The sequence below is a fragment of the Aythya marila genome (genome assembly GCF_965140915.1).
Source record: "Aythya marila genome assembly, chromosome: 6".
Lineage (NCBI taxonomy): Eukaryota > Metazoa > Chordata > Aves > Anseriformes > Anatidae > Aythya > Aythya marila.
In genome coordinates, this window is record NC_139047.1 from 14,983,267 (window position 1) to 15,002,852 (window position 19,586).

The window sequence follows — 19,586 nt, forward strand, 5'->3', positions numbered from 1 at the left end:
TAGGTTTTCGTAACAGGAGATAAATCTGTGTGTTTGATTAAGACATGATTAGTTCTCTCTGCAAGGCAGCTGTCAGTCTCTGACATCAGTGGAGAAGGAAGCTGTGCTATCCAGAGATGAGATCTGTGAATGATCAGCTATGCATCTTGGGGACATAAGAGAAATGGGCATCATTCTGGGAACTGAGTGAAGGAGTGGACAGCAGCAGATGGGCCAAAAGACTGGCTAATGTTTGGTGAAGGGCTTTCACTGACAGTCATATAATAGAGAAGCCTGTCTCTAATTACATTGTACGATTGTCCATTCTGAAATTTCACATGGCTTGGGGGCTAAAGTCAACTGCAGATGTTCAAAGGCATGCAGTCTGTATGTGGAGTGCTTAAATTGTGGTGGCAAAAAGGGTATCTTGTACAATTAGTGGATTCCCATCTTGAAATCTTTAGTGTCCCAAAGCTGAAGGAGAGGAGAACAAAGCATTTGGAATTTCACAAGACAATGGAAGATATGACAAAAAATATATTTTCTTGAGGAGACTTTAGTCTCAAATAAAATGCTATGGAAGATAATAAAGCAGGAGAACTATCTCCAGCAGTCAGCAAGGATGAAAGAATCTATGAGAACATAATATGTTGAAAATTGTTCAGCAAACGTATGTGGGAATGCAGATCTGACTGATTAACCCAAAGAAAATGGTTAGCAATTAAAAACTTAATTAGTGTTATCCTTGTGTGGTAGGTGACCAGAGAAAACACTCCATCCCCAAACTATGGGACTTGGATGGACTTTCAAAAAGAAATTTAGGACTGTATTTCTCTATTTAGGATATGACAAAGACTTAATATTTCTTCTTTCTCCACGCAGTATCTTCTAACTAACATACAAAAGACAGGAATTCCCCAAATGATCTGGGAGCAGGTGAAGGAAAACCTGATGGCTAGACTTTCTCCAATAGCTGGGAATGATTAAGGAAGAACACATTACTTTCACCATTCAGTATCTGCCAGATTGTTAGTGGGTAAGCTAAAGTAGAAAAGTTACATTTTAATAGGCCCCATTCTTTTTATTTTTGTATATTTACATGTCTGGGGCAGTTGCAGTAGGTGACAATCCTGAGAAACAGCATGGAGGAGGTGGAAGAACTAGATCAAAGGTACATGGCAATTAGGCAATGCTATTATTGGCAAGTTAAATAAATAACCAATTTTGAGTTAACTTATTACAAAAATTTATAAGCATACAGTTTTATTTGAATGAGATAATTGCACCATACCGGGACATAACTGTGTATGTATCAGAAGGCTGAAGTGAGAGCTCAATTATTTTTATCTTGCCAGTTTATTATACATTAAGTTTCTTACTCCCTGTGTAATCCAAGTTAATTCAACGTGCAACACATAATTCGTAACAGCTTTAAAGTACTTGTCTGTATCTTTTTTTTTTTTTTTTTTTTTTTTTTTAATATATATATAATTAAATGTTGGCTTTTCCCCTGCAGCAAATACAAAGGTTTTCTATTATGTATACTTACAGTATAACAAAGCATATTATTTTTCCAGATCTGATGGTATTTATGCTGGAGTTTGGAGTATCAAAAGCAAGTTGTAACACTTAGAGTAATTATGAATAGATATGTGGTGATATACAAACCTGAGAACAGCACGGAAATACTCTTCTTTGCAGTATATGATGTACAGCTATACAACAAATGCTTGACTGGAAAAACACAAATCTCCAGGCCATTTGTTGTACTGAATTTGAGTGAACAATTTTAGTGGATTACAACATGTGCTAAGACCTTAGCCATTCAGATATTGTTAATGTTTTAATATGTTGATTACTGGAAATATTTTTTTTTCAATGATTTCTGTAAATAGTGCAGCCAACTAATTTGATTGTCAGTGCTTGAAATGAACAATTTTATTGGTTAGTTTTGATGAGAGTCAAACTTTCTTGCGTAAATATTTTCCCTGAATGAATAAGTATACTTCACAGAACAAAGGTTATAGTGCAGGTAGATTAAAAAAATAAAAGTAGCCCCCCTAAAATCCAATTTTTTATCTAAATTTTTTAAGGTTTAAAAAACATGGTACCACTGTTTAATGCCAATATTCACTACTTTCTGAAATAGTTTTTTTAGTGCTGCTGGCAAGGCCATATATCAGGCCTACAAACAGAACCAGAAAACATTAAAAATGTGAATGACTATTCCTTGAAAAACGTTTGCACTATTTATGTTAAGTCTAATAATGAAAACCTTTGACAGCATAAACAGTCCAATTCATACTAAAGTGATTCACACTGAAGAAATATTTCTGTGGAAAAGATGAACAGAATAGCCAGAAATAAATTTCTAACAGCTATGAAGACTGTAACAAAAAGCATGCACTGTGGCAGTAGAAAACAAATTGCCAGCTATTGTAAATCCTATTATTTTCTCAATGTGCCTAAATAACATACTACCAGGACTCCCACTGACATTGCTGGCGTAGAAATAGAATATTATTGTGAATGCATTTTCAAAATGTTATAGAAGCCAATAGGGTCCACATAATTGCCTATAAAATATGCAATGTAAGCTATCAAGCGTTCCATCTCCTTTGATGTCAAAAAACATGTTTTTCCCTTTTTCTGTCTTGCAGAGTGAGCCTGATTTCTTTTGGTAAGGCCCTTGTTTTATCACAGTAAATATAAGTACATGTGACTAGTGCATATCTCATAGGTTTAGAAGATGATGTATTTTTTTTCCCACATGATTCCTATTTGACTTGTGCAGTCTGCCACAGTTTTGTCACCAGACTTTTCCTTACATGAAGTATATTGTGACAAAATGTCACATGTCTTAGCTGAGCAATATGTCCGTCCGTTCATGGTTACCCATGAACTGCTGGAGATGATTCCAGGTCAGTTGTCTGCAATACCAAACACGTGATGTTGAGCACTGCAATGATGCTGAACAAAGTTTGTTCTGAAGATCTGTAGTAAAAAAGAAGTGTCTTGGCTATATTTGTCATATTTATGAAAATTCTTTCCTCTCCCAACATTAAAATATTGTTTTTTATATTGGTAGCTTTTAAAATAAGTGAGAGGGATTTTTTTTTTTATTCAATTTTTCTACTCCATAGTTACATTGGAGTAAGTAATGCCTCATAAGCCAAACAGTTCCTTTTATTAGTAACACATTGAGGAAGATATGTACACATGCATGCATGCACACACACGTTGTGCATTTATGCTCTAGAAAACTAAGCTTGCATTGTAACATTTTGAAGAATTCCTGAGTTATTTAAAAGCTTTAATGATCAAAAGAGTTTGAAGATTTAGATTTTGAAGTGATTAGGAAAATAATGATTTTTGCAATAGAAGTGGAAGTAGACTCAAAACACAGGCAAGTATATAGTAAGATTTTGTTTCTTCAATAGATTTGTAAATTCAGTTGTTCCAACTCAATTGTTTTTGCTGTTCTATGACACTAGTTTAGATGTTAGCATTCACCGTGGGAGTTTCACACTGTATTACCTGATATGATTTTTAAAAAAGTTTGCATCCAATGTTTCAATAGTTTGCTTGAAACTTTAGAAATAAGATTAAGAAACTGCTACTAGTGGTAAAATTTAGTCTATTTCAAATCCTTGTTATAATTTGTACTCTGATATGGGTTTCTTACATGATCCTAGAAGTTTAAATTTTCCAGCTTTTTACCTTAATTTACCCTAGAAGTTGGATGGGAAAAGCAAACTTAAAATTGTTCTTTAGAATACCTAGGTAACTTGTTTGAGATATAATGAATGTTAACTTAATGACTTTAGTAGTTCACGTTTCTCCATAATTTCCAGTGTAGAAGCTTTAATGTCATTGTCAATGAGTTGAAAGAAATGAGCTTTCTCTAGTGGTGGCTGATTTTTATTTGGTCCAAGTGTAAAAAGCCTTACATTTACAATTCTTGCTTTGTAATTTTAACATGAATAATTTGTTGAAGTTTAAAGTCTTCCCATGAGTATTTGCTACAGGGAGTTGGGGCTGTGAAAACGTCATACATATTAACACTTGTGAATATTGAGAATTGGCAGTACTGTGTTTGAGATAAGTTTTTACAATATGAATTTCCAGAATATAAATTTGTCATACAATAAATTTGTCATTATGATTGTCAAGCCTGTAAAAACTTTCTAACAGAAACGTACATGAAATTTTTTATGTGAAAGTATATTTCCACGTGGAATTTCATGCAAAATCATATAAAGATTTGAAGAAAAAATCTTGCTACTGTTGTAGGTAGGTAGAGTTTTGATAAATTCTGTAATCTCCAAGATTATTCTATCCATTTGTGCATCTTAGTCTGTGTAGTAAGCACATGCTTATACTACAGTGCTACCTTCCTTTACTTTGCTAAAATCTGATCTCCTGTTTACAGTGAAATTTTCATAGAATACACGTTCTGTGAAAATCTTGTGGGAGAGATAAGTGCTAGCCTCACAGCAAACTCAGTGAAATTTTCTCATCGTGTAGCTCACATTTCTCAGCATGCCTATGCAATCTGGAGCATTTAATACAGTCCCTACAGCACACCTGAGGGAAGTGCAAATATTCACACAAATGGCAGCATGCATGCAGTAACAACTTCATAATAGACAGATAACAGGCTTTCAATATGCAAAGTTTAATACATTTTAAGTAGAACGATAACAATTTCACAGCCCATTCAAAAAAAATAATACAAATTTAGTAGCATAAGTTTCATGCTGCTCATCAAATTAATCACAAGCCACACATGATTCATCTTTTACAGCAGATCTTGTGCTTCTTAATGTTGCTGGAACATTATGAGCCAAATTCCATACATTCCACGTCACATCTTATGTTTCAGAAAATACACATTACATTGCTGCTTAAAAGCTTCATGGCGAAACAGTGCTAAATCCTGTAACACAAACTTCAGAGAATCAGTATGAATTTAACTGAGCAAGACAATCTGTACTATATAGAATAGCTTGGATGCTCTACAGCTGAGTGAAACCTTAACTGTATGGATGGAGTCAAAATAAATGATATGAGATTATGTCATGCTAGTACTTCTAGGAACATCAAATATGTACCAGCAGTTTTCTCATATACCAACCGCAAAAATTCATTGATTTTTACATTCTTGTACATCCCACGCCTGCAAGTACACACACACATCTGCCCACCTGCAATTTCTTTATTTTATTTATTTATTTATTTATTTTTAAAGAGAGACAAAAATTGTAAAAAGACAGTCATGAGAAATCACAGTAGTCCAGATGGCAGTCAAGTAGTGTTTGGATTAGGAAGTGGAAAGCCACTACAATACATTTAAATGCAGTTAGCTAATGTATCAAACAAATTTCAGCAGGTTAGTAATACTGGTAACAAACAATGCAAATTCAACAAGTGTTATGAATAATTCAGAGCATACACTCAGTGCAAGCACTCCTGCACAATTTTCTAGCTTGACACAAAGGCAAATTTTAAAGCATTTGTACAACAGAAGTTTCACAGTATAAAAAACTCATATTCAATAAATGAAGATTATCTCACAGAGACATTCTACACAATTTAGCTGAATGTGCAAACTGCGTTTTGCAAAGCTTTCATGTATAATAGCTCCATCAGTTAGTTGTCTGTAAACCTTAAACCTTGACTATAGTTCTCTATTGGTATGGTTTAATATGTAGAATCAAGAAGTGTCTGCTGGAAAAGGATGTCACCTGTTCACTAGCGGTTCTTTCACACGTATGCTCAGAATTTATTTGCTCCTCCTGCAACTTTTGCAGTCTTGGTAGAAGACAGATTTTGAAGAGAACATCACTGAATGTGTGCCATACAACATATTTGCAATTTATGTCGTGCAAATTTCTTCATGACTTGATATAAATTTGCCAACCAAAGAGGCACACTCTCAAAGATAAAATTGAGAATTAAAAATAATAATAAAAAAGAATGTATTTATTATTGGCATGTATTTTAACTGTGGAGGTACAAAGCTGTCTTATCAGTACGTAATCTTGACACCAGCCTTGCTAGCTTCTGGTTCTCTCTGACTAGTAATTCTGAAGAAGCAATGAGACATACTAGAATGTGTTTCCTCCTGTCAGCTAGCCAAAGGATTAGAGTTGGAGCTGCTATTCACCACCCAACCTTAGCATCAAAATGATTTTTTTTTTTTTTTAAAGAAAAACAAAAACCAAAAACCGAAACTGAGGTTTGAATTTGCTCATGACAATTGGAACTCCCAGTGGATGTGACAATCATGAGATAATCAGCTTTAGAGGATTATAGGACCCCAAGGGTGTGATTAGCTCAGGTTGGCCAAGCCCTCTGTCACAAATTAATTCAGAAATGAATATTTGCATTCTAATATTGCATCTTAGTGGAAATGATTTCCAGCCTAAGAAATTTTATTATTTTTTTTTTTATTATTTTATCTTTTGTTATGAAAAGCAATTCATATTGTACAAGACAATTGTCAGCTGTGGCTAATGAAATGTGAGATGATTAAGCAATAAGGATCTGAATTTTGTGTGATTTACTTCTGCCAATGATCTTTCAATGCAGAGAACATGCTCATTGTTATTTTTAGTCAGTCTTTTTCCTGCATTTTTGTTAAATTCTTGATGGAATGTTTTCAATTCATTTGATTCTATGGCTGACAATCAGATAACTTTTCCTTCCATAATTAGCAATTATCAACAGTACAGAAATACTGAATACTGTTGGGTTCGCATAATAAACAGAAAGCAGAAGTGATGGTAGCAAGTTTGCTGAACTGAAAATACATCTTTTGTGCACTTGACAGCTATTTGGGCATTTGAAATGGTGCTACATACTTAGAGATGCTCTAGTGAAATGGCCTATATGTCTGACAGTTACAGTAAATCCAAGCAGGCAAAATTGCCATCTGACACAGATTTAGCCAATGTATTTGATAAAGTAGGCCAGAGAAACATAATCTGAGAATGTAGCAGTAATTTAAATCTGTTTTATCAAATAAAGGAAAGTAATTCTGTGCAATGAGAGAAACAGATACAGATTAGTCTGGCTACCTTTTTGCTCTAAGAGAGTTCATTGTATGTACATAGGATAATAGATGAACAGCAACCATGGGGGCTGCTTAGTATGACTTCTGTGTGCACTCTCTCGCTCCTTTATATCAATTTGCCTGCTGGTTACACAATCTGTTCTTCAATGGTAGCAATTTCTTGGATATAGTTTTTTGTAATCTACTTGTTCAGATCATGTATAGCAATTTCCGTGCCTATAAAATGAAGATGATAGTGATGATCACTCTCTAAACAGTGCTTTTAAATTTAGTTACAAAAAACCTTAAATACCATCAGTGGAGACAACTTTTTTATTTTCTTGCCTGGACTTTTATTTTAAAATACTTTTTCTTCTCTTTGGGAAAAATTGTAAATAATTCTGTTCTAGTACTCCCCATTTTCCTATAAGAAATTGTTTTTTAGCTGAACAAAAATATATTTCTCATTTCTGAACTTTCTGCTTTATCAGTCCATTCTTCTGTCATATCCATCAAATTGTATGTCATCTGTTTATAAAGTGTTGCTCTTTGCTGAATTTTGATAGATTTTTCTGTAATGTTCCCTGGGAGAAAATTTTAATTTTGTTGCTGTTGTTCAATTGTCTCAATTTTCTTCTTAAGTGCTTCAAAGTGTTTAGCAAAATCTGAACTTTTATTTCTTCACTAGTAGTAGCAATAGTCATAGCTGTAGTCCCAATGACAGAAGAGTGATAACATTGTGTAAAAGCCAATACTTAAGCCTCTTAGCTCAAGCATTACATTGTCCTATGCAATGTGGACCTGGAGAAAGGGAAAGAATAGAGATTGGAGTTCATGGCTTTCACAGGTTTTGTTGAATTCAGCATGTTAATCCAAAACCTGAAGGTTAGCTGCTACTTTGTTCTTAACATTTGCATTGTTTCCTTAGAGCACTTTTATACTTAATATCATTTATTACCATTTTAAAAGGAAATTTTAATGGTGTGTCTATGTTTCTGTATCCCTGTTGAGATTCTCCTTCCTTAAATCCCTTTGCAACCTCTTTTTCTCTCTTTTGCTATTAATCTCTCCTTGTGTATGCTCACAGCCGCTGACAAATTTATTTATTGGTTACACGGTTTTGAGGATTGTGCTTTAAGAAAATGAAAGTCTAAGTGGTGTGGTGCATATCTTGTCTTACTGCTATATACAGCTATAAAGCACTAAACATTAAAGTAGATTTCTTGTGGTGTCATTAATTGCCCAACTATGAAAAAAAATTAGACATATTTCCCATATGATTTTAAGTGGACACATAAGTGTCTCCATAATCCTGGCCCCGAAAGATTGCTGAAGAAAGAGCTTTGAACTGTGAATGGTCTTACCTTAGGTAATGGAAAGCAGTCAGCAGCAAAGACAACTTCATTGATATCATTGCAGTACTCCATCCATATTCAGTACAGTACACTGCCAATAAAACTGTATTCTGCATTCAGCCTAATAAACACTAACAAGCACACATCCATTGTATAGGCACAGTACCTCTCTAAGCTGCATGTTACCAGACTCAGAGGGAGAGAGCAGAGGAATAAATGGGCTCCTTCCAACATGACTGCAGCCAAAGCAGTGACTATTTGGGGTGATTTTTTTTTCCCCCAGCAGCCACAGTCAACAAACCCCACAGAGCCACTGGCTGTCAGAGGATGAGCTGCTTCTGTGCACAGCTGACCAAGAAACAGACTGACAGTGCTTTGCACAGCTGGCCCTCTGCCCCTTCAGAGCAGCCCAGGGCTGAGTCTGCTCACATCCACACCAACCACTGACTTCACGAAGAAAGGCTGCAGAAACTGCAGAGGAGGAGGGTATAAGAGATCTCCCTGTTTTCTATATTGGCTGTTTTTATGCGGGCAAATGAAGGAATGGGGGAACCAAAACATAAAGAGGGAAGCAGATGTGTCCAGCACAACACTCATACTGACAGAAATATGGGTTGAATGCATGTGTGGGGACTTCTAAAATTCCTTAAGTTACCTCTGTGTTTTCAGGTGCTGCTGTGTCTGAAAACTGTGGCCTTTAATGTTTCCATTTCAGGTGTTTGTTTTTTTCTTTGCAATTCAGCTTGGATAATTTGTGCTATAATATTTTTAGGGTGATAAACAACTGAGCTGAGTATATCTTTCCCCTTTTCCTTAAAAGAGTTAAAATGTTTTAAGATGAGTTTTAGCCAAAAGAAGAAGAAGAAAAAAAAAGCATTGGCTGCATAAAATCAAATAGCGTAAATAATAGGTCACTGAGCCGAATAGATTCTTCTGAGACCCCTGATGCTATGACGAGCATGAATGTGCAATTTCTGCTGTACATGTTACAGATAATGGATTTTCAGCAGTCACTCAGAGGAATATCCTTTCAGATGCTGCATTTTATTTACAACAATAAAAACCTTTAAATCGTTAATTAGAATACATTTTGTGGCAATGTTTTAGTAGGTTTATTCTGTAAATGCTTTCTAAGCTTTGCCAGAAGGGTGGCTAGATGGTAGCAACGAAAAATATGGTGGTACCACTGAGTTTTATAATGGTGATGTTTTATCCATACTGCTGTTTCACAGCAAGAACCATAGGAAGTGTTATATTCAGCATTCACTGAAAGTGCAAGAAATGCAGCTTCTTAACTAATCTAGGTCTGAAGTCCAGGGCAGATTATAAAAACACCTATTCTGGATTTTTTTTTCTTTGTGGTGCTCCAAGTTTCTATTATTGTGCAGCTCTCCCTGTTACCAGCATTTGCCAGAGAAGGAGAAAAAGTTGCTTCAAGGCATCAGGTGTTGCACTGACAGTAGGGACCAGCAGCTGAAAAGCTTTGTGTGAGTCCTTGAAGTTCTCAGCCTGAGGTCACTTCCTGAGACCATGTCTACTTATTGTGGTTAGCTCTCATTTCTGCACCAGTAATATGTTCAGCCTAGCCCACATATTGAAATTTTTCTCTTTTGTGGTTTCATGGATGAAATGGGTACAGAGAAGGATTGAAAAGACAGGTATCCTGACCAAAAACTCAAAACATGCATTAAAGCCTCTGGTCCCTCATAGCATGATCCAAGGTGCACAGCCTCTCAGAGGAAGTTTGCAGACAACCTGCAGCTAATGCTCCTGAGATGGATCTGAACACTTTAATACCATTTCTGTGGCAAGGACTGAAGTTTGTTTTGGTAAGGCAGGAGTTGACCAGATTGGCTTCCTGCAAAAGTAACTGTCTGTATGCATCCACTTTTAAAAGCTTCTGCTCTCAACAAAGGGCTATAGAACCATAAAGAAAATGTCGTAACAATAATACAAAGAAGGCTTAGCTATTCCACACACATATTCCACAGTTTTAGTTATCTGTATTTTCCCTAGAAAATTGGTAGGAAGGTCTTTTAAAGACTCCTTTTCAGCTGTAAGAAGCTGCAAAGTTTGGATTTTGTGCACTGTTCTTTGCACTGTTTGTTGTATTCTTTCTTTACACAAAATAATAATTGAGTAAGCATCATGCACACTTAATACACAGTCCAACATCTGCCAGAGTTCAAATGCAGATTAACTTGCATGTGTTTTATTGCATTTCTGCCTCCTGGAAAAGGAACACACAAAGTCATTTCTTCACATTCCTAGATTTTTCTTGACTAAAATTTAAGTATAAGATAGCCTGTTATTCCATACGTAAACACAAAGCTGTAATTAATACATAATGAATTTCAGACCTTGGACACAAGTTCAGTTTGTTTCCAGCAGGCAGGCAGAGCATATGAATTTATGTGTCAGATTTGTAACATGAATATTCCCACAACACAGTCCTCTAGAGAAAAATGCATGCTTGTTTTCACTCCTGTAAAATTTAAGCATGTCCAAAGTGATGTTTAGCATGGAAACAACTCTGCAGTGTGCAGTGCTGCTGTGTAATTATGAAGCATTTTAGAAAGTAGTTGCAGTAGCTATTTTCCAGATATAAATATCCATTCCCTCTCACAGCAGCAAAAGTAATTATTCTTCTGTTGAGTAATAAGTGCTTGCTAACTTCCCCATCACCCCTAGATAGAAGTTTTGGTTTAAGAACACAACAGGAATGACGTTGCTTGGCATTCTTTAATTTATTTCTAGGAAAAGATTTATAGCAGTTTTTTTTTTTTATATTTCTCAAAAGGATATTCAAATGTTAGCTTCAGTGACAAATTAAACACCTTTTAATGAGAGACATACATGTATTGCTAGGCGTGTGCATGTCTTACAGAATCTAACAAATATACTTAAACTTAAGTATATGCATTGTAGAGTAATTTCAATAAAGTTCCTGTCCTTTGTCAATACAAGTCTTCTTTTAAACAATTCAAGTCTTTGGAGATGTATGACCTTGAATAAGATATTGCTATCGGCCCACGCTCACATTGAAAAAAGGGGCAGATATAACACCAGACAGCAAAGCTGAAAACTAGATTTGATAAATAATTTTCCCCAAAATGATTTAACTGGAGGCTAACTGCTTATTTTTCAAGGCTAGACTCTCTCAGGCTTTTCTGAATTTATTTTCTGTGATTTAATTTTGTAATAACAACTCTGTTCTAAACATTCTAATTACCGTTTCTATATACAAAAGCATAATTTTAAGGAAAGCTATTGTTTAAAGATAGTGGCCGTATGCTTAGGACTTTTGGATTATATCTCTACTAAAATTTGAGGCAGTAATGAATTAGTACAATAGCGCACACAACTTGCTGATTATCATCTTACTGATTCATACTGTTACCTTGAAAATTATCAGTGCTCTGACTTTTATGAATGAAATTAAAACATATTCATATTAATGAATTATACAAAAAATGATCTTATGTCTTGCAGTTATTCATAAATTGAAGTAAGGAATTATTTTCTGAACAAAATATGAATTACTACAAAAGAGCCAACAAAATCCAAGGCACAGAATGAAATATCCCTCACCCTGTTGAGGGAGTTCAGCCACAACTTTGTGTACATCAGGTTTCTTTTGCATCAATTTAACAATCTTCTTCTTGACAATCAGTTGGAATGAAACCTGACTTTATATGGCTAGAGTTTATATTGGCCTTAATCTCAACAGTTAAAAACAGCAGTGATGACAGAAAAGAACCTGCTTAAAAAAATAAACCAACCATCTTAAGAAAACAAACAAACAAATAAAAATGAATTTCAAAGTCACTGAGCAATTTTAGATAACTCTGGCATCTCAATTTAACCACCATTGTTTTTAAGCTTATTGCATATACAGCTTTGATTTTAAACCGTAAACTACTCCCTTGTTTCATAAAAAATCTGGATTTAAAGCTTTTGTCCCTAAATGTAAGATGGATATTCTGTTAGCACAAGTCTGGCAGCAGACCATGGGTAATGTTATGCATGGTGTAGTGTGGGCAGAAGATAGCTGCTAGGGGTAGCTATAGCCTGCTCTAGTCAGCTGGACCAAATGAATCCTGTAACATGCCCAGCAGTTTACATTGGCATTCAAGCTGGCTGCAGGAAGGCAGTTAAACGATGACTTCTTAGTGCTGAAGCCATGGGCCAGCAGTTTTCTGGGAAAGACCCAAACCAATGCTGATCTTGTAAGTTCAGAGAGCTTTACTGCTGTCATCGCTAGGGTAAGGCTGTGATGTTCTGTATCATACTAGCATCTAGTCATCTTTTACCTGCTATCCAGTTTGTCTAGCAATAGTATTTGACCTGAAATATGAAATCACCATGGAAACTAGTTAGTGTGTAAAGTATAGAGGTAACGTGGATATTACAGCTTTCTTGTTCATGCTGTTGCAGAACAGGCTTCTGAATATGCAGAGTACCTCAGTTCTCTCATTTAGTAAAGTTATGTTTGATCAGCAAAGGATGGTATTTATTGGAGGTGACTTTTCATATGATAGAGTGGTGTTTAGTCAAGTGTGAGATGTGTTACCTTGGATCTCAGATAAGAAAGTGAGGTATTAAACTCAGAGTATCTTCAAGTTTGGTCCTAGTTCTAACATGCTGAAGCAGGAAAAAATGATACAAACATGAATAAATGTAGAACAGAAAGTAGGAGAAAATGTTTCTAAGTCTCATACTAGAGAGATTCTGGAAGAGCTTTCCACTAATACTAGGACTGTTTCAAACATGGAACTCTGTTTCTGTAGGGCATTTATTTACAGTAAAGTTTCAGTGTTGAATGGCTGGCCTTGATTAACTGAGAATCTCCTTTCAGTATTTTGGAGGCTGCAAATGTGCAGGTGGACATATAATAACTCTCATCTGCACTACAGTAATAATTTGGTGGGAACATTCACAGTAACGTTGTTAGTATGGTTAAAGCATTGGGAGGATCAGGGCTTCAGCTTTCCATAATTTAGTAAAAAGATTTTATAATTCTGAAATGATAAGTACTAGAAAAGAACAAACTACAAACACAAAACAAAACCAACCAAACAAAACAGCTTTAAAAGTCTGCTGTCGTACATGCAGAGGTGGCTGTGGTCCTGCAATACAAATCAGAAATCTCAAGGAATGTCCTTAGAGTGTATTGGACTTTTCTTACTTGCTTCATTTCCCAAAAGAATGAGTGATCTCGTGAGTCACAAAGTTAGGTGCACTTAGAATTATGTATTTCATTTGTGCACTTTCCATGTGATTGCTTGTATCCAGGAACACAGTGCACACCTAATAAGTGTCTTCAGTCAAACTCAGATTTCACAAAGATGATTTAAAAGTACACCTCTAACTGTAAACATGCATTACTTTATATTAACAGAAGTTTTAAGTCTGAGTAGATTTTATAGTATAAAACAGCAGCTTCTTTATCTCTATATGAGTCAAGTGAATAATTCACCATGAATAATTTATAAGATGAATTGAGGTTCCTCTTTCATGTACCACCTACATGAAGTAATTTCATTTATTTTACTCTTTGCTTTTTTCATCTTTTTTATATATTATTATTTGCTTTAATTGCAAGGTAGCATGTGCATCTGAAAGCTGAGCTTCCTTACCTATTGGTACTCGGTCAAGTAAGAGCCGTGTTTTTTATTCTGAATGGATGAGCAGAATATAAATATGTTGTGGAAGCAAATGTTTTAATTACAGATCTAAAATCTGCTTATGACAAATGCTGCTTAATATGAAACATGCTCTGAGAAGTTATTACCAGGAGTAATGTGAATGGGATAAGATGATTACATAAATCAAATACATCAAGGCGATCAGAATAACCTCTCAGTTTGTGTGTATCTGCAGGTATTTTTATGGTGATTCCTCTATTGGAATAGATATATAGGAGGTACGTTGCCTATTTTAAAGGATCCAAAGTACCCCCGAGGAATACAACAGTAAGTGCAGGCAGAGAGCATGCTTTCTTGCTCTGTGGTGCCTTTTAGGAAGATCTCATTATATGACATCGGTACATCAAAGACTGTCTCCAGTATACAGGTTAGGGCAGTCTCAGTCCTCTTTAAATTTATGCCAACAGCTAAACCTATTCCAAGCTGTCTCAAAATAAAGAAAGTAGGAGATACCTCCCTTCTGTGTCTGTGCTAAGCTCGCACCATCTCAGAATGAATCAGGCCTATGATATCTACTTTATAAAGAGTTTCAGACTCTTAATCCTATTTAAATTTTAATGTGAAGGCTTGTTATAGTTTCTATAATTTGAGGCATTAAAAGCAGATGAAGCATCTTTAATCATAAAAGCTTCATTGCTCTAATTTATGATACCTGCATTTTAAGCCTTACCATAAAGTGGATTGTGTTTGGGGGATGATAGTTCACAGTAAGGAAATGTGATCCATCAGGAAACCTGTTTACATTAAAACACTTTGACAGCGGCAGTAATTAAACCTGTTTCCCAGGTGCAGAGCAATATTTTAAATGCCCCTCTGGCTACAGTGCCATTCAGGTTTGTCTGTCTTTCTCCCTTACCATCTATTGCAAAAACAAGGTAATAAGGAGAGGGCAAAATACAAGGTGGGCTGGACTAGCAATTAATAACCTAAGTATATAATCAGAACACTAAAATCTCATTTTAGCTGATTTGTGTACTACTTTGTATAACACAAATGTATAACACATCTTTTGTGTCTTTCCACATGCCTGAGAAACAGTAAAAGGGAATTCATGGCACCAGTGCTTGCTGTTATGACAAGTTATAGCCTAATATAGTCATTTCTGACTTTGAAACATGAATTAGCTTCAGAACACTACTACAGAAACCTTTTTATGCAGCATGTGATATTCCTGTGAACCTTTCTTTAAGTAACACTGCATAAAGACTGGCAAATCCTAAAAACTTGATGAACTCATGAAAGCATAATTTGGACAAGTACATGCTTGTGCCATGAAGCCAAGGATAAGATCTATTTAATTTACAGCACAGATCAAACGCTGCTCGGTGTCATCCTACTAAAACTCTATTAAGACCCCACCCCCAGGCTAACTTGCTTCCGATCAGCCTCCTCCTTAAAATCCCCAAACTGACAGGTGAATGTGTACTTAACCACCCACTCATTGATACCCTTTGGGAGCAACCAGTCTGCCTTGCCACCAGGACAGCTGGCCACAGTACTCATTACCAAACCATCTGCCTGAAACCTCTGGAAGAAATCTTTGCCAGCAGGGTCCCAGGCATGGGTGAGCTCTTGGTACAAGAGCCAGCACACGATTTTCCTTTTTGGAAGGCTTGGCCCTGGGACACCTAGCTGTTTGACCCTTGCCTGCTTTTCACCACATAGTCCAGATCGCTATATTAAAAGTGGACAGCTCAGTAAATATGGCTGTGTTTGAAGGGAGGCAATGATTCTGATGACAGGAATAGCAGTCCATCTGTGGGAAGTTTTGAGAGGCAACAGGGCAGTCACAGCAAGTCTGAGGAAGAAAGGCTTTAGTACCGCCGTATTTCATAGCCAAGACTGTCTGCCCTTTCTATTGCAACATTTTCTACAGCAGATGAATGGAGAATTATCACCATTTCTAAATGCCTGAGAGTCTACACACCATGTGCTTAACTGAAGTATTTATCATTTAAGAACACCTTTAAAGATATCAGAAAGCCATAACTACTGAAATACTGAATGTAATTATTATTGTTCCTACACAGCTTATATGTGAATACATGCCGCTCCCCAGAGCTTGAATTTGCAGGAAATGAAATAGAACAGCTTTTCTCCTCTTTCATGTACGCTTTTCCATATTGCGAAATAAGGTATTGCACAGAACTGGCATGTCACTTGTACAATCTATAGTAATCGCAATAAAGCCTTCATTGCTGAATCAAACAGTGGGAACACCTCCGTATTCAGTGCTAATCCCGTGCTTTGCTGGGCTGCGCACCAGCTCTGCCTGCCCCGTGGCCAGGAAGCTCTGTAGAAATCTTAGTAGCACGGGACCGTGCCTGCTGCAAATGAGACCCACTTCACAGTAAAAGGGATTTTTGACTGTTTATTGCTTTCCATAAATATATAAGGATATACAAATATTTATTGAAAAGAAAAAAAAAAAAAAAGCCACTGTTTGCCACCCATTGTATTGATAATGGAAGTGATCTGATTTAGCATAGCTATAAAGATCATGTTTTTACATGTGTAGTCCAGAAACTACTCATTTAAAAACCACAACAAAGTATCTTAACAGAGATGTTGCCCATAAAAAAGAAAATACAGTCATTATTCATATACTTATCATCAGAGGGCATAAACGAGCATAGTGAGCAAACTCATAATGCTCTCCTGGTCCTAATGGCTCTGTGTGCTGCTCTGCTTAAGCACTGCACAGTTGTGTCTGCCTGGGTTTCAAGGTGCCTGCAGCACCTGAGGGCTGTCTGCTAAGAAGCCTAAGAGATACCTGTTACGAGTCGCTGTGAAACCTGTGCGACAGGAAAGATCGTGGTTTGCAACAGTAACTTGTTTAAGTCTTACAAAACATCAGCTCTGTGCCGCACTGTGTGCTGGTGCTGTGTCTGTTTAGTGTTTATATACCTACAGTCAAAAGACTTCTGTAACCACAGGACTGGGTGATGTCTTGTCTTGTTCATTGGGGAATTAATTGTACTTGTTTTAGAGTTAGCTGTTAAAGAGATTAGGAAGGTGAAGCATAGCAGGATAGCCGTGGTTGCATGGCAACTGAAAAGAACAGTAACATCTGGTAGTCTTAATTTTTTTCAAACCTATAGATCTTTGTGCCATCGTGTGACTATTATTATTCCTACCACCGTGCCTCGCTTTTCCTATTTCTTAGTCAATAGGTAATATCCTCCATGTTGCCAGCTAACCCAAGGGCAAAATTAAATATAACATCGGACGCTGTGATGCTAAAGTCAGTTTCCTAAGTCTCAGGTTTTGCTAGCCCTAGAGGATACTCTCAAGAAACTGCATAAATGAAAAGGTCTATCCCTCATACAAAAGATGTGCTTTAAGGTTAGTCGGCCAGTGCTGTTAGCTGCTTGCAAGTATGGTGTCTCTCCTCTCTGCTCAAACAGTAGATCTATTTGAAATTTTGTTTACTTTCCTCCCCCTGGGCCATTTCTTTCCAGTTAGAAGAGCAGGAAGAGCAGGCCATCTGTCACAAGAACAGGATCTATAAGAAAAACTGTAGTAGCTGCACTTTAACTCATCTTCCTTGATAATTTCTCCAGCTGTGTCTCCTATAGCTTCGTTCTGACAAACAAAGGAGCCTTATTAAAGCAGGGGTTTGCTTCATTCAGCTTTGAGATAAAAACTCAGTAAGTGATGGGGTGTCAGGAACAGGCCAGGCTGATTTGTTCGTCTGCCTTTCAGCAATGGACATCACTCACCCTCACCATGGTTGCTTTATACTAAAAGGAAACAAACAAGAGAGGAGTGCCCATGGAGCTTACCCCCGGGGAGCAGCGGCTGTCGGTCAGGCTCGGCTGGAAGGGGGCCTTTGGCAGCCTCCCCAGCAATGCTGTGCAGAGACAGGAGCTGCTGTGAGCTCACCTTGCCTCTGTGTGCTGTCTGCACTTGTAGGTGCTCAAACCATCCTGGGTCTAGGGCAAAGCTACTGCCAAAAGGCAGTGGGGCTTTGGAGCTGTGAGAGAATGTGGACACACTCCCCTTGCCTCTGAGCAGGTCTCCTGACTCCCTGATCTGCCTATCGCTGGACAGGAAATAAATGTGAGGGAATCCTCGGTGCCAAAGCACTTGGTGCAGTCTGAACGCCTTGCTGGGGTGACCAAGGAGGGACCTGGAGTTTATGAACATACATCAGGAATCATTTTCCTTTGTTGATGAACTTCAGTGAACCCTATGTGTGCATTTGCTTGGCTCGTACAATTCTTACTGTCTCCCAAGCTGCTGATGAGAGCATTTTGAAATAGCTTAGCTCAACTGGTAGAGAAAATTGTATAAATGTGGAAAATTAATTTCTTATATTTTAAAATCTTGAGTATACTAGCAGACTGTATAGCCAACACACACATTTTTTCCTCTGCATATTCTGCCTGTAAGACCTCCTTTTGTACAACCACCTTTATAAATCCTCTTTTGCTCCTTCCTATTCATCCTTTTGTTCAGATCTTTTTGAGAGTTAGCCCAGATTAAAATTCACCATCTCTAAAAGAAATGAGATGCTAAAGGTATTCTTTCTTCTGTGTGCATCTTCAGCCTTTCTTGACAGGCTGTCAAGAAATAATGTCTCTAAAGAGCCAGGTTAGATCTTCAGAGACAACCAGTGATGCAGTTCTTCATAATGTGCTAAAACCCAGTCAGAGTGCACCTTATTGTTGCTGCATGCAGTGATGTGACATCTGAGTTATTTGTTTGCTCTGCTGTAAGATAGTATTAGTGGATATAATGTGAACAGATCACTCATTTGTGGGAATATTTATGGTGCTGCTTTTGAGGGATCATTCAGTTTGGTAGCAGATGGCAAAGCATGGATATTCATGGACTACTTTAAAAGCTATCTTTGGTTTAAAAGAAATAAAAATGTTTCCATACAGAGCAGCTAAAGCATGTAACAATCTGATATCCTACAACACTTAATATTTACATGTATTTACAATAAATCTTCACGAATGCTGCTCAAGCAAGAATTTGCTAGTTCCAATTTTTATTATGGTTTATCCCATGAGTTCTTTATAGCTCAAGCCTCTGATCCTGCAAATACCTATGCATGAGTTAAACAGCACTTACTTGTGTGGGCCTGAGTTCTGTGAGACTGAGTGCTTGCATCACAGCAAACGCCAGCAACATGTGCTGTGTGTGTCAAGGTTTTCAATTACCTGGGGATTTGGGGCCTCCATTTTACAACAGCTAAAATAAATCCAGTATTTTAGAAGTGAGGGGTTTGTCTGCTCAGAACCGCAGGACCATTATGATACGTTACATTGGGAAGCTAGAAAATGAACCTTTTCTAAAGGTGATGTCTGCCCCGTCCTTTTGGGATCACTTGCATGCTCCTTTCATCCAGCAGTTTTAAAGACCTGTGTGTGTTCCTGCAGCAACATCCCATGTGTCCTATTATCCAGCCCACACACTTCAGTTTGATACAAAAGGAAAAAAAAAAAAAGTTTTTAAAAACTACTTATTCAATAAAAT